Source organism: Nicotiana sylvestris, chromosome 1 (assembly GCF_000393655.2).
Source record: "Nicotiana sylvestris chromosome 1, ASM39365v2, whole genome shotgun sequence".
Classification (NCBI taxonomy): Eukaryota; Viridiplantae; Streptophyta; class Magnoliopsida; order Solanales; family Solanaceae; genus Nicotiana; species Nicotiana sylvestris.
Window position 1 is genome coordinate 67,669,247 of NC_091057.1, and position 16,818 is coordinate 67,686,064.

Here is a 16,818-nt window from a genome sequence, read left to right on the forward strand (position 1 = left end):
ATGTTGCTGTGTATGACGTGAGCTGGGACTGAAGACGTACCTTCATTCCGGTCATAACTGCCTCTTATTCTTGGTAGCTTTAGAATTATTTATCTGTTCATATATATATATATATATATATATATATATATATTCAAATAGATGATGTATTTATTTCATACTAGCTTCGTACACTCTAAATCGTAGAAGCTTATGATTTGTACTACCAGTCTTTGGGAATTCTTTGTATAAAAGTTCAGTTGTATTATCATTACTTTTCTTAATGAATCTGATTGATATTGGATTGTTGCTAATTGGCATACCTAGCGGGTTGGGGGTTGGGTGCTTTCACGTCTACTTAGATTTTGGGTCGTGACAAGTTAATATAAGAGCTTTAAGTTTATAGGTTCTATGAGTCATAATCAAGTGTCTATTAGAGTCTTGCGGATCAGCGTGATGACTTCCATACCTATCTTCGAGAGGCTACAGAGCATTTAGGATAAACTCCCGATATTTCTTCCTTATCGTGCGACATTGATTCGTCTTGAAGCATATCTCTTTGGATTTACTTCCACTCACTCGTATACATATGTGAGTGCTCGATATCAACGGTGCATCAACGACTTGTGATTCTATGGATGAGGTACGATATGTGATTTTTATGTTTTGGTGATGGGCCGGTCTGAAGGACTTGAGGGTTGACTTGGTACACAATTTAGGATCGGTAGTTTCCATTGTGTGAGCATGTGCTTTGGGACTTCCACGTTCCGTGGTGTCCCTATGAATGGGAATAGTGGCTCGGTGAGTGTTTGGATGGCTATATGATGAGTGGGATGTGACTACGAGATTTGTTCAGATGGTTTCAATATAATGGGAAGAGTTTGATTAAGGTGTTAAAAGGACTACTGGATGCTCGATTTCTGTGGATGTGTCATACGTTCTTGAGTTATAAAGGTTGTTGAGAGATTCTTTTGTGTTATTTCATTTGTGGAACGAAGAACATTTCCATATCTTGTTGATGAATTCAGACTTAGAAAAATTAAATGATTGCATAGTAGTTGTGGTTGTGAAATGGTATAGAGAGATGTCAGTTTGAGGCTAAGCTGGTGGTTACTACCTGTGAGGTAATCTACGGATGTGTGACCCTTATAATGGTTGTATGGAAAATTTCTTGCTACCAACGGGTTATGTGTGATATGATTTGGTTTGGATTGCTTGAGGGGGTTGACTTGTCTTTCATGACGATGAATACGAGATTAGTAGATGATTTGAGCTATTTTATGGTTGGTGTTGCAAGAGCTTGCGAAGAATTTAGTTGAATCTCACCGCGGTATTATGATAGTAATAGAGTATGGATATTTTGAGTTATCGAACGTTTTGATCCTTGGCTTTGTCAAGTGGGGGAGCATGCTATCAATAATTTTATTGCATGGTTATGTGTTAAATATTAGTTTTGGTCTGAGGCATACTTATGGATCATTTCTAAGTTGCAGAGGTTGAGATCGAGGATGACTCGAGTAAGGGAATTTCTGGATACGGGTTATATTGCACTTTATGGGTGTATGGAAATCGTGGTATGATTTGAGTTGTTATTCATGAAGGATTTAGTGCGCATGGAGTAGGAATTTGCTCGGTCGCGTTAAGGTAGGGTTACTTCTTGGGTGTTGTCGATCTAATGGGGCACAAGTTGTTCTGCCCATATGGTCGATGAAGTTGAGATTTGAGCAGAGTGGGTAACTCTCGAAAAGGTTCTAATGGGTTCAAGATTTATATGTAGGAATTGAGAATTTTCCAAGTTCGTGTATGGCTAGAATTTGAGATTTACATCGGATGGTGTCGGGACTAGCGGTATTTTTGTATCACTATGGATTCTACATTTCAGTATCATAAAGGTAAAAGGAAATAGCATTAGATTCATAGAAGATCTATGCAGAGTGGGTGTCTCGTTTGTGGTACATTTTAGGTGCTAAGATGGAATATAATGGCTTAAGGGCCTTAGAGCGGTGTAGTTTTGTGCTAGGATCTCTTGTGGTGAGCTTTAGGTAAAGATTATGGTGTTCTGGCAAGGAAAAATGTTAACTTGAGGGTAATTCGAAAGGAACTCGGAGTAATAGGACGGCTTGGTAGTAGGTTAGATCAGCACAATAATGGATATGATCGGTTCTTTAGGTACTTATGATGTGGTGAGTCTCTACAAGTATTTTATGGAAATATTCTTGGGTTTGGCAACCTGCGTGGCTTGGTAGAGTTAGAGAGATTCAAATCTAATGTTTTTGGTTTATGCAAATGGGTTTCAAAGTGTTCTCAATGGTTTCTACCATGCTTTGAGATAGATATTTCCTACCAGAATAAGGAGGATGTTGTGTATTGTGATTTTCTCCTGGATGGGATCAAATGGAAGGTTTCTTACTGATCAGGTATGTGTTTCGCTGGTGACTCATAGTCGATTATGAAATTCTCTTGCATTTCATGTGATGCCATGATAGATGTGGTGTGTTATGTGAGATTGAGATTTACATGTACAAGATCACAATTCAGTTTTAGAAGGAAAGGTCGGGAATTCTTAGACATCATGGATGGTTTCAGATGACTAGATGAAAGCTATTACTACTTGGAATTTCTTGAGGGTGCGCGTTTCATAAAGCACACTAAGTTTTGACTTACTGATGCTTCATTGGTATGCAATACTCGCCTAGTTGATCAACTGTTGATATTTAGATTTTTGTTATGTGACTGGGGGGGGGATAATAGAAGTATTCCTCATGCGATAATTTTGTATGAGAGATGTGTTAGTCATTCGATAGTTGGAGTCGAGATCGACTATGGTGATTTATGTGTTCTTTAGATTTAGAGACTGGGAGTTCTCAGAAGGATATTGTTTTGGGGTTACGAATTGTGAAGATGTGGCCAGAGTTAGACAGATGGTGCTACGTGTTATGGTTAGGTCGTTGTGGAATTTTGGAGGGCTATTTATCTATTCAGGGATGACTAGAGTTGATTTGGAGGCCCATTGGTAGGCCCAATGAGGATGTGTATTCTCCACCGGATTGGATTTGTTGACTCTGTACTACTATTGTTGAGGGATATGCCATTCAGTTAGAATTAATTTTATTCGCATCCGATATGTTCTATTTGTTACTCTTCTATACTACAAGGGTTGTGATTCGTTGGTTATACGCACACAAGGTGTGGTTCTTTTGGGCCTTATAGCGAAATTCGAGCGAGATGGTGATCGGGGTGTGGAATGGTTGATTGCACCTTGGTTATGGTCTATCCGAGTTGTGGTATATCGTGTTATTTGCTTCTCCATAGTTATGGTCATGCACTTTGTGTACTTGATGTCAACTATGCGTGGTTGTTGATTTTCAGCATTGTGGATTTAGGTATTTTATATGGACAAGTGTTTGGATAGGATCATGCATTGCAGCTGGGTTATGTTGTGATATGATCCTTTGTGTTAGATTCATGTGTCTTTGTTCTGCTATCTATGATGGGTTCGTAGTACTACATTGTGGTGGTACTTGTTGAGCTTGTAGGACGGTTCTCTCATTTGAGTCATTTTCTATGATTACGTACATTTGAATTGTTGCTTATTATTGCATGGATTGTACGATTTGTGGCTTTAGGTTGTATTGGTGTGGAATGTCAATAGAATAATTTTGTTTGATGAGATAATGTCATTGGACCTAGAACGGATACTATAGGATTTGATTACGGTATGTTTGAAAGAATAATGTCTGAAGTTGGCTAAGAATTTGGCTTTGGTTCTAGTAGGATAAGTGAGAGAGCTCTATAACTTGTCTATCTGATGAGTGGTTATGCGTTTATGCATGTTTCTTTCATCATCGATAGTGTACGAAGGTCTTGAATGAAGTTTTATTTGATATTACGTTTACCACCGGTATCGGGTTTGTTTTGAGCATTCACTGTAATCGGGAATTATTGAAACGAGTATACAATTTGTGTGGTATATCATGTGTTTACATCTTGGATTATGGTTATGGCTTGATACAACATGCTCAGACTTATACGGTATGTACATGCGAGATCTTGATCTTGTAAGGAATTTCGGATGTTGGAAATTAAGTTCTATGGCTTACGGACTAAGAATAAAGTAATGATCTTCAGTTATGATGTGTTGTCAGGCCTACATGGATTGGGGTGACATGGGCGGGTATGTGTATGGTAAGTCTACATGGAGAATTGATGTCTTCGAAATGACTCTTTTCACGTTCGAGAATGAAGGTATGTTTAGGGGGGAGGAATGTAATGACCCAGACGACCGTTTTGAGCATTTGCATTTCGTTCATCTATTTGAAGTCTTGAGCAGCATCGTGTGATGTATTATGACTTGTCTAAATCATCGGTTTTGGTTTTCAGGTTATTTTGAATTGATTTGGAAGAACGATTCTCAACTAAGAAGCTTTAAGTTGTAAGAGTTGACAAAGTTTGACTTTTAAGTATTTGACCCAAGATCAGAGTTTTGATGGTTCCATTAGGTCCAGATGGTGATTTCGGACTCGAGCGAATGCCCAGATTTACATTTGGATATTTCTAGATGGTTTCGGCACTAATTGGCAAAAGTTAAAAATTTGAAGATTTGGTATGTTCATAAGTTTGGCCGACAATTGACTTCAATGATATCAGATTCAAATTATGGTTCCGAAAATTGGAATAGCTTCGTTATGTCATTTGGGGCTTGGGAGCAAAATTTGAGTACATTACAAGAGTTTTGGAAGTTAAAGTTCAAAATTCATTATATTTCATTTGAGGTGCGATTCATCATTTTAATGTTGTTATAGTGATTCAAGTCCTCGAGTAGGTCCATGTTATTTATAGGACTTGTTGGTAAATTTGGATGGGGTCCCTAGGGGATTGGGTGAGTTATGGACGTGATTTGGATCATTTTTATCTCTTGTTGCATTGCTGAAGATCTTTAGTGCTGGTTTACCCGCATCTGCGGAGTCTTGTTTGAAGAAGCAACTTCACATGTGTAGGTTGTTCATCTCATAAGCAGGAAAAGGCTAGGTGAGGAAAGATCACAAAAGCAATGTTTTGAGCGAATGTGCGGATGGGCAGGTCTGGTTGGCTAGAGCGCAAAAGCTAGGTCTTACGCAGGAGTGAATGATTACTCAAACCTGAGACGTCGCGTAAGCGGATATTTTGCCGGTAAGTTCGAGGGTCGAATTGTCAGCTAGATCCGCATAAGGGGATGAATTGTCGTAGAAGCAGCTCATTGGTTCGCAAAAGCGAAAATGGCTGGGCAGAAGCTTTAAATCGAGGGCTTGGACATTTTATTCATATTTGGAGCTATGGAGGTCGAATTGAGACGACTTTTGAAGCAATTTTCAACATATGGATTGGGGTATGTGTTCTCCGCTCGATTTTGATTATATTTCATGAATCTATCCTCTTTTTGGCATTTAGTTGATGATCTCAAAAGAGAAATTGGTGAGTTTTTGTCTAAAATTTCATAAAGTGAATTTTTGAGTTTTGAGCATCGATTCAGAGTAGGATTTGAGTGAAACTAGGATGGTTGGACTCGTAACTGAATGGGTTGTCGAGTTTTTTGAATTTTATCAGGTTCCAAGGTGTTGTCCCAGGTATGACTTTTTGCTTGACTTTGGGCTTTTGATTAAAGATTTGACCTTTATCGATTGGATTTGTTTCCTTTGGCATTATTTGATGTTCTTGAGTTGTTTTTGGCTAGTTTCGAGCCGTTCAGATGTCGGTATGCGCGAGATGGCATTTTTAGAGTATTGTTCGGCTTGCTCGGTATTGGATTTGGTTTGTTCGAGGTAAGTAGCAGTTCTAAATTTGGTGTTGAGGGTATGAATCCCTGAATATACTTGATATGTGTTTGGTGTTTAGGTGATACACATGCCAAGTAATAGGTGTGTGGGCGTGGACCGTCTTAATTGTGACTTAGTTTATTCTGTGGTACTGTATAATTATCTAATCTTGTCTTTATCCATGAAATTTCTACGTGATAAAGTGACTGAGCTGTGATCCATGTTAGAAACCATGTTTAGGCTATATGTTTATTCTGTTGAGACCCACTAAGGTCATTTCTGCTAGTATTATTTGCTTAAAAATTTGCAGTTAGATACTCAATCATAGTATGTTATCATTTGTTGTCACAACGTGTAATCATTGTTAGGGATTGTTGGCATGAGATTAGTGAGCCCGAGAGACTATAGAGATTGATGACTGAGTTGGGGCCTGAGGGCTAGATTGTGAGTGATATTTATGGGATCGGGTTGCATGTCGTAGTAGGCCTTATTAATTCATGATGGGATCGGGTTTCACACCGCAATAGGTATTATTGATTCTTGATGGGATAGGGATATACGCCACAACAAGTATTATTGATTCATGATGGGATCAGGCTACGCGCCGCAGCTGGTTTTATTAGCGCTTGGGCAGGATCCGCCCCTCCGGAGTTTGACATACCAGCAGTGAGCGCATGTATTATTGATTCGTTAAGTGATCGGGTTGCGCGCCACAATTGGTACCGTGCAGTGCTGAGTGACTGAGTGACTGAGTAATCTGAATGATTGAGCGTGATAAGTGGGAGTGTGAGACAATGAGATTGGGTACTCTAAGAGTGTTAGTACATGAGTTAATCTCTGTGTTACATTGCATTTGACATGCATACTTGACATAATGGCATAGAGATGCATTTCCTCGTGATACACGATTTTGTGGCATTCATGACTTCACATGCACATTGACATGTAGGCATAGAGATGTACTTTCCTCATGCCATCTGAGAATAAAATATCTTATCTGTTGTTGAAAGTTTTTGTCAAAAATCACAGTTTTTATGATTTACTCATATTTTAGTGATTTCGGTGAAAGATTTGGGTTTTTATTGCTATACTTGAAAAGCATGCCTATTTTTCCGTAACTGTGAACAAGTTGAGAATCATATTCTTGAGTTATCTCTTGTGCTACATTATTATATTTTTATGAGTTGATGTTGGCTATTGGTGTTGGACTTTGACCATTGTCCAAGATCGTTACTTCTTTCAACCTAAGGGTAGGTTTGCTACTTATTGACTACATGAGGTCGGTTGTACTCATACTACACTTTTGCACCTTTAGTGCAGATTTTGGATGTTGATGTTGTTGTGTATGGAAGGAGATGACGTTGAAGTCGTATTTGTGCTCCGATCATAGCTGCCTCTTATTCTTAGTAGTTTTAGAATTATTAATTTGTTCATTTATATTTCAAACAGATGATGTATTTATTTCACACCAGCTTTGTAAACTCTAAACATACAAGCTTATCATTTTTACTACCAGTCTTTCGGAATTCTTTGTATAAAAATTCAGTTGTATTATCATTAATTCTCTTAATGAATCTCATTGATTTTGGATTGTTGCTTATTAGCTTACCTACCGGGTTGGGGTTAGGTGTTGTCATGACTAGTTGGATTTTGGGTCGTGATAGTATCTTACCTAAACTTAGTTGAGGCACTAGTTGCCTGCATTATATGTGATTGTTATAGGCTATGGGCCCACATATGTGTGGGGATTGAGCCCATGTGCGAGCACATATGTATTTATTCATGCTTGTTGTATCGTTTAGGATATGATATGCCTTGAATTTATTTTTAAGCTTAAAGCTTTGATATCTCCCATATTCAAAAAAATGTTGTGAACTATTGGATCCATATTTGAGATTACATAGAGGATAATTCTCTTAATGAACTTGATAATCGTTATTTCCATGATAAAATTGTCGATATGTGATATGATAGCACACTTTGCACATGCCTACACTCTAACTATTTATACCAGTCCAGGAGCATGAAATCTTATATTCATTCATCATAAACATGTATTCTTGTATAATTGATTATGTGTAATGTGATTTGGACTGGATGACTATGAACATGCTGGACAGATTGTGTTGTTATGTTTGTGGCCACGATAAGTGGATTATATTGTTGTGCTTGTGACCACACCAGGCGGTTTTTGTTGTTATACTTGTGACCACGTCGGGCAGTTTGTATTGTTATGCATATGACCATGCTGTACAGATTATGACATTGAGCATATGACCATGCTTGGCTGATAGCACATTGACATGCGTGTGTATATGGATCCATCCCCCTAGATTCACCCTCTTATGTGCCTTCTTAATGGTGTACACACGGATTGTGAGAAATCGATGGGTTTATAGTTGATATGAGCTATAGGAGAGCTAGTAATTGGTTTTGGTTTGGTTGCTGAAATTCTGTTATGGGCCTGAGTCGTGATGTGATTTCTATTTAAACCGGATTGCGTGCCGCAACAGAGTAGTTATTGCATTTCATCTTTACTTGCAATTTCTTTGACTATTTATCTTATTTACTTGGATATATTCATTATATGGTAGATTGGTGCCCAAGCAGAACACTTTAAAAAGAATTTTGAGCACCAAGGTGGTTTTATTTGTGATTTCCTGATTTGATCATATATATGTTCTATACTTTTGGGAAATTTATGAAGTTGTACAGGTGATTGGCGAGTATCATTTATAATTCTTGATTCTATTACCTCGCCTATTGTGTACATGGGATAAGTTGTACTCATACTTCACTTCTGCACCTTGCGTGTAGATCTTGGAGTTGTTGTTGCTCATTATGGCGGCAACAGGCATCGAAGACGTACTTGATTTTCGGATATAGCTACCACTTATCCTTGGTAGTTTTAGACTGGTAATCTGTTATGTATATTTCAAACACATGTTGTATTTATTTTATACCAGCTTTATAAATCTGTCTTAGTGGTTGATGGCTGGTAATACCAATCCTTGAGAGTTTGTATAGAAATTCAGTTATTTTGCTCATTTACTCTTGTTATTCTCAGTTGCATTGTGTTGAATGTTATTTGGCTTACCTAGTGGGTTGGGTCAGGAGCTAACATGACTTGATGGATTTGCGGTCCTAATGAGTTGGTATTAGCCTCTAGGTTCAAAGGCTTTCCAAGTCATGAGTAAGTGTCTAGTAGATCTTGCGGATTTGTATGATGACATCTATATCTATCTTCGAGAGGCTATAAGGCGTGTAGGAAAATTTCCCATATTTCTTTTCTTATCGTGCGGTATTGATTCAGCTTGAAGTATATCTCTTTGAATTTCTTCCACTCACCCGTATGTTATGTTGAGCACTCGATATCAGTTGTGCGATGTCTGCTTGTGATTTCATGGATGAGTTATGAGATTTGTCTTCTGCGTTTTGGTGATGCACTAGCCTGGAGGACTTGAGGTCGTGGTTCGGACCGCTGCTCAGGCTCGGTGGTTTTGGTTGAGTGAGTATGTGCTTTGGACTCATATGTCTGGTAGTGTCCCGATTAGTAGGTTTTATGTTGCAGTGAGTGGTTAGATGGCTATATGGTAACTATGATGTGATTGCAGGATGTGCTCAGATGGCTTGGATATGATGAGAAAGGTCCCATGGGATGTGAAAAAGGACTATTTGGTGCTTGATTTATGTCTTGATGTGTTGTATGGTCTCGATTTATGTGCTTGTTGAGGGGTCTTTCATGTTGTTCCTTTATTGAATGAGGTAGATTATTATGTCTTGTTGACGAGTTCAGACTCGGGAAGATTAAGTTATTACATAGTGGTTGTGGTCTTGGTAGCGCATAGAGAGATGCCAGTTTGAGTCTAAGCATGTGGGTTATCACCTACGGCGTAGTCTACAAATGTTTGATTTTTATGATGTTTCAGTGAAGTTCTTCCTACTAGTGGATTATACTTGTTGCAACCTGAGTTTGGATCACTTGCGGAAGTTGGCTTGACTGTCATGAGGGTGTATGTGGGTGTTGAGGATGATTTGATGTATTTTATGATTTGTGCTACATGCGTTTGTGAATGATTTAGTTGAATTATAGTGTGAAATCATGGCTATGGTGGACTAAATAAGAACGATGTTATTGTTGAATGTGTTCTATGGCTTTGAGCCAAGTGAGGGAGGCCGCTATCGACGATCAAATTGTCTGGAAATCTGTTGTATTAGTTTCAGTCTGAGGCATAATTGAGAATTAGTTATGAATTACAGTGGTTGTCTTTGAGGATGGTTTGAGTAAGAAAAATTATTGGTGCATGTTGTATTACTCTTTACGGATATATAGAAATCTTAGGTTAATTCAGTTGTGTTATTCGAGGTGTAGATAGAGAGCATGTAGTAGGGATTCACTCAGTTACTTATAGATGTGGGTTACATGTTAGGGTATTTGTATGCTAATGGAGCACAAGTCATTTACCCCATTTTGATTGTATATTAGAGACTAGAGCAAAGTGGATGACTCTTGAGAAAGTTCAAATGAGTTCACGATTCATAAGTGGTATTTGAGAAATTTCAAGAATTGTAAATGGATAAGATATGAGATTTGCATTGGATGGTGTCGGGACTCACGATATTTCAGTATCATTATTAGATTCAACATTTCAGTATCGGAGAGGTTATGGAAAATAACTTCAAATCCACGTAAGATCTCTTCTGAGTGGGTATCTTGGGTGAGATATTTTTTGGGTACTTACGAGGGACTACAGTGTCTTATGGGCTTTAGGACGACATGGTTTCATGCTAGGATCTCTTATAGTGATCTTTGGGTAAGGATCGTAATGTTCTTACAAGGAGAAGTGTTAACTTTAAGGTAATTTGGAAGAAATTCAGAGCAATAGGTCAGCTTGATAGTGGTTAAGATCGGCATGGTAAAGGAAATGATCGGTTCTTTTGGTTCTCCTAGTGTGGTATGGTTTTACCAGTATTTTGTGAAAACTCTTGGGTTGAGCAACTTGTGTGACTTGATTGAGTTAAACGGACTCGACTCTGATAGCTTGGTCTTATGCTAATGGGTTTCGAACTGTTCTTTATGCTTTATACCACGGTTTAAGATAGATATTTTCTAACGACATGATGAGTATGTTGCGTATTGTGATTTTCTCCTGGATGGGATTAAGTGGAAGGTTTCTGGCTGATTGAGTATGTATCCTGCCAGTGACTTAGAGTTGATAATGGGATTCTCGTGATTTCATTTGATGGTATGTTAGAGGCGGTTTAAGATTTACATATGCAAGTTTGTGGTTCAATTTCGATAGGAAGATCATGAGTTTTAGATATTATGGGCAGTTTCAGATGTTTAGAAGAATGCTAGCACAATTTTTATATCACATGAGAAGAGTACGTACTTCATAAAGGCACACTGTATTTCGACTTGTGGATGCTTTATTGGTATTACAGTAATCGCCTAGTTGATTGATTACTGATGTTCAAGTTTTTCTATGTGGCACAGAAGGATTATGGAAGTATTTCTCATGAGATGATTGTGCTTGAGAGATATGTTATGCATTCGAGTGGTGGAATAGGGATCAGATATGGTGGATTCATGTATCCTAGGGGTTTGGAGACTATGAGAGTTCTCAGAGGCATATTGTTCCTGGGTTGCGGATTGTGAAGGTATGGCCAAAGTTAGACAGCTAATGATATGTGTTATGTTTAGGTTATTGTTAACTTTTGAAGGGTTATTTATCTATTTGTGAATGACCTAGTTGATTTGGGGGCTATAGGCAGACCTAATATGGATGTGTATTCTACACAATGTTGGATTTGTTGACTCAATATTGCTATTGTCAAAGGATGTTTCATTCGGTTAGGGTTGAGCTTGCTCGTGTCTTGATATGTGTTACACTTCAAGGTTGCGGTGGGTTGTAATCTGTTGGGTATTTGCACACATGATGCGTTTCGTTGGGGTTTTGGAAATTTGAATGAGATGGTTCTTGGGGTATTGAATGGTTGATAGCACCTTGGTTTTAGTGTTTCCTGTTTATGGTATATTGCACTGCCCATTTCTTCATGTTTATGGTCATGCACCTGGTGTTTTTATTGTTGATTTGCGTATGGTTGTTGATTTTGAGCAATATGGTTTGAGGTATTTCATGTTGACCAGTATTTGGATGGGTCACGCATTCCAGTGGAGTTATAATGGGATATGATCATTCGTGTTAGATTCATGTGTCTTGGTTCTGCTTTGTGTGATTGGATCACAGCATTGTGCTTGTGCTGGTATCTGCTGAGCTCGCGGGACGATTCTCACATTTAATTCTCTTTCCATTTTTAGGTACATTTGAGTTGTTGCATGTTTTGTGCATGTATTACACGGTATGTGGCTATATATGGTATTGGCATGGCATGTCATTTGAATAGCTTGTACTGTATGAGGTGAGGTTATTGGACCTGGAATGAATGATATCAGATTTGATTAAGGTATGTTTGGAAGAATAATAAAATTAATCAGCTTAGAATTTGGCTATGGTTCGTGTCGAACGAGAGAACTCCATGACTTGTTGATCTGATGGGTGATTATGTGTGTTTACCATGAAAATGGTAACAACAATTAAATTTGTAAATGGGATTCTAAAAATACGTGATCTATTCCCGAGCTAGTCGTTAGAGCAGTTGATGCTAATAATATGAAGTTTAACGATGAAATGCAAGATAGAACGGGATAGTAATCGAACCAAAGGGCCTGCTTCCTGGGTGTAGGTCTGGTCGAGGGGGGATCTCGGGGTCGACATCGAGGTTGAGCTTGGGCTATCGGGGATAGTGGGCAATGGAATAATAGTTGGATATATAGTTAAACAAGGCTATTTATGGCCAATATTAAGCTATGTAATGAAGAACAAGTAAGAGAACGATGCATATAAGGATGGCCTCGAGCCAGTGAGGACAAACAAGCTAGAAAGAAAAGAGAACGATGACATGTTGAAAATAGGCCCCGGATAGACCAGCCAAGTCAGGTTAAGCCGCGTGCCTTGGGAACTCCCTTCTCGCCTATCATAGCTTGCTGTATTTGTCAGAATACGATATCCTTCGGACCGACATGTATCGAACCTTGAGGATGAGTCTCGACCTTGGCTTCGATCTTCGAGGGGCATGACCACAAGATGGTTCTATGGCGGGGGAATCAGGTCCCCAGATTCGCAATATACAGATAGTCTCTGTGTTTCACAGAGTGAAGACGACGAGAAATAATAAGAAATGGTTCTGAACCCCTGCTTCCTCTGGTACCATTGCGAACGGATACAAGGTATTAAGGCGCATTAACTGCACCGTTCCTGCAGATTTTAGCATTGACTGCAGTGGTTGGCTTCCTTTAATATACCCATGATGCTTTTATAAATACTCGTCTCTTCCTTTCTAGATTCCATCTTGTGTTCAAAACCCTTAGTGAGGTCTGTTTCCCTTCGTTCTCACTCTTTCCCAGGTCTGCAACCCCCTTTTTCTTCTTTCCTCAGATTTCTCCTAGGATGACAAATATTTCCACTTCTTCTTCCTAGGAGGCTGCGGGCTCATCTTCTTCGCTTTTCTCTCGAGGCGAAATGGCTACGCCCCCCCCGTGTCGAGGATTGCATTCCAGGACCCTTTGTGATGACCTCTGATTTTAGGGTGGAGAGATCCTTCTCGAAGACAGGGCGCTGCGAGCCTGTAACTCGATATATTAGCTCTATAATGGACATAAAAAGAGTGAAGGCAAATTGCTATTGGGGAGATACTGTGCTCGTGGAGATTCCCGCTCGGGAGGAGGATATTACGGCTCATAAAGCTGGATTTTTGAGTGTGTACACCTACCTATTCTCTTTGGGGCCGGTGGGGCCTTCCTCACCCCTGATCGACCCCGTGATTCTCGACTTCTACCAGAGTTACCAGGTACCTCTAGGTCAAGTCTACCCTTCATTTTGGCGCATGGTTTATATGATCATGCATTATTCGAGCATGATAGAGGGAATGCCCTTAACCTTGAACCATTTGATCTGGATGTATAACCCGTATCTACTTCGCGGATGCTTAATCAAGCTTCGATGTCAAGCCTCGAGGTTTCTTTTTTCCCCCACCGAGGAGTTTGAGGACGATGGGTGGTTAAGACGATTCGTCCAAGTGAGGACATCTGATCTGATTCCAGCGGAAAAAGATAATGTTCCTTGAGAAGTGGAACGCAGGGCGTAAGTAGACGTGGTGCCATTACCCTTTCTTGTTAATTCTTCTTCATACATCTGACCCTGCCTATCTTGTCTTTTTAGCTGTAGCGATCTACCCCAGCGCGGTGCCGGATCTTCAGGGTTAGGTTGGTCGTTTGCACTCAATCTGCTCGTATACCGACCAAGCGTGGCGGGATTTATCCCGAACTCGGTGGGAGGTCGGAGGCCCTGGTAAGCCTTGAGTCTTGATACATCCGTGAATTTTGATGTAGCTTGCTGTTAAGAGCTTTCTCCGTACCTTGTATTTTAACATCTGTATCTATGCAGGTCTGGGAGGGATCCTACTGATGAGGGAGGAGCCATCCATTAGAGGGGACATTCTGATGCATGGTGAAGAGAGGAAGAAGTAGGAGAGCCTATCGTTTGAGCCACCGGAGCTAAGAGGATCAGAGTGGAGGATTCCAAGGTTGACCCATTGGCTCAAGTATCCTGGGTGATGGGAAATACTCGTGCTAAAGGTTAGGGAGAAAGCAGCTTCTTGGCGCCCTTTGAAGAGCGTTTGGGGTTGATTGATCCTCGGGTCATTGGAATAGATGCCTCCAGACAGGAGTCTATTACTGGCGCGACTCAGATTCATGGTGGCGAGGCAGCTGATGGGGTATTGAGCACTGACCTTGAATTAATAGGTGGTCGGAGTCCCCCCTGATACGGGACACCCTTGACAGACGGTTTGGAGGGACCTCGAGATAGGACCTGTGATGAACAGAGGATGGAGATTCAGGTTAACCCCGTAGGCCCATTGGATATCATTGATTCTCCAAAGGAGGAGATCTTTCCATCTTTCGGAGTAAAAGAGGAGTCTCGTGAGGAGCCTTTCGGGGTAGGAGCACTGATCGAAGATGGAGACGCACTCGGGAGGCCAGCGATCATTCTTGAGGGTAATTCCGAGGTCAACGCCTCATCTATTTTTGGCGAGACGGGCAGGCTTTGTGAGCGGGTAACTTCATCTAGCCTTTTCTGCTACTTCGGGCTACTCCGCCCTTTATCCTCTTAACTTTTTTATATGGTTTCAGGATGAGGCGCTTTATAACCAGGCCCTCGCCCAATATCAGCTTGAAGTGAGTCATCGTGAGTGCGAGAAAGCCCTTTTCACCGAACGGTTATCTACCCCTTGTTTTCGCTATCATATGAGCCCTTGTAAAATTTTGTCATTTTTACCTCTTCGTGCCACGATCTATGCAGTTTGAGAAGGAAAATGCCCTGCTGAGAGGGGAGCTTTGGGCCAGGGATGCTGAAATTTTCGAGCTTAGCCAGCATATGAGCGAGGTGTCTTCTGAAAGGGACAACCTCAGGGAGAGAGTTACCTTGATTGATCGTCAGCTTCAGGGCACGAAAGAGGATAGCGGAAAGTATAAGGGTATTCAATCCGAGTTGGTAGCTGCATTGCTCCGAATCAAAGTTGAGGCCGAGGTGCTTGTATCTTTACATGGGGGAGGAGCGGTTGTCGTATATTCCTACGTTGAGAGGGCGTTCGAGAGGGCTGGCCCAATATTTCCTCGAAACGTGGATCACGCTTGGTCAGGTTCCTGAGGGGTGACCGTCGAGGGCATATTGGAAGGCAGCTCGAGCGGGGTTAAAAATGGGGGTGGATCCCCGGTTAAGGGGGACGCCGTCAAGAAGGGGCCATCGGGGGATTTGTAATCGCCAAGATGCAACCTTTGGGGCCGTCGGTTCGACAATAGATTAGGATCTGCTACTTCTTCCTATTGATTTCCCGGTTTGTTGCACAATACTTTTATTTTGGCATATGTATGAGGAGAATTCCGCGACTTTATTTTCCATATTCCCTATCTCTTTTGAATTCAACAACAAACAGCGATAAAACCTTTAGACCTGCAATATAGCCCTGTGGCCCTTTTGGGCTAGCTAGGGAATTGTTGTATGGTCGATTGATGCGGCCTCTGACGTGAACCGCCGTGAGGGGCCTCACGCTTTTGCCCCGCCGTCTTACATTGGGTTTCCGGGCTGGGTTTGTCCCGATATTCGTTGATTTCCTCTTTCCCATGCCTGCACGGTCGGGTGATGATGGTTCTTATCTTTTGCCCTTGGGCATTTTTCTGTTTCAACTATTTTGGGTCCAGTTTCCAAGTCACGTCGCGATTCGAGCTTTAATTGACCCTAAAGTCCTTTCCTGCCTGCATGGGTAGGCAACAATGGCCTTTGTGTTTCGGGTGGAAATGACCTTACAAACGCGTGGCCCGGGGGCTCACTCGGCTGGTCGATAGTGGCATTTATGTCGTGCCCTTAGGCATGTTGCAGTTTAACTATTTTGGATCTAGTCTCCGAGTTGCATCATGATTCGGGCTTTAATTGAACCTTAAGCATTTTCAGACCGGCGATAGTTCCTCTTACGATGTTTTGGTCATTGAGACCTTTTCATATGTGGCTGGGAGGCTTGCATAGTTCACTATTTTGGATCCGGTCTCCGAATCAGGTTACGATTCAAGCTCATTTTAATCCTCAAGTTGTCAATTTTTAAGCTGGAAACAGTGGCTCTTACGCTGTTTGGTCGTAGAGACCTTTCAATGTGCGGCCCGAATGCTTGTTTGGCTGACGACAATGGCTCCTATGTTTTTTTGACAGTGGTCTTTTTGTAAGCTTTATTTTCCGCTCGTTAAGGTCTTTTGAAATAATTTTGCCTGACCTGTCGTCGGTTTTGGAAGAACCTCGATTTCAAGTCGTTATCAGCAATGTTTGAGCACCTCAGAAAGTTCATAGCTCGTAGGTTGAGTAGGTTGAAGCCTTGTGATTTGGAGCTGACATGGTCGAAGCTCATTTTCGCCTGTTGAGGGAAGCCTATTTTAACC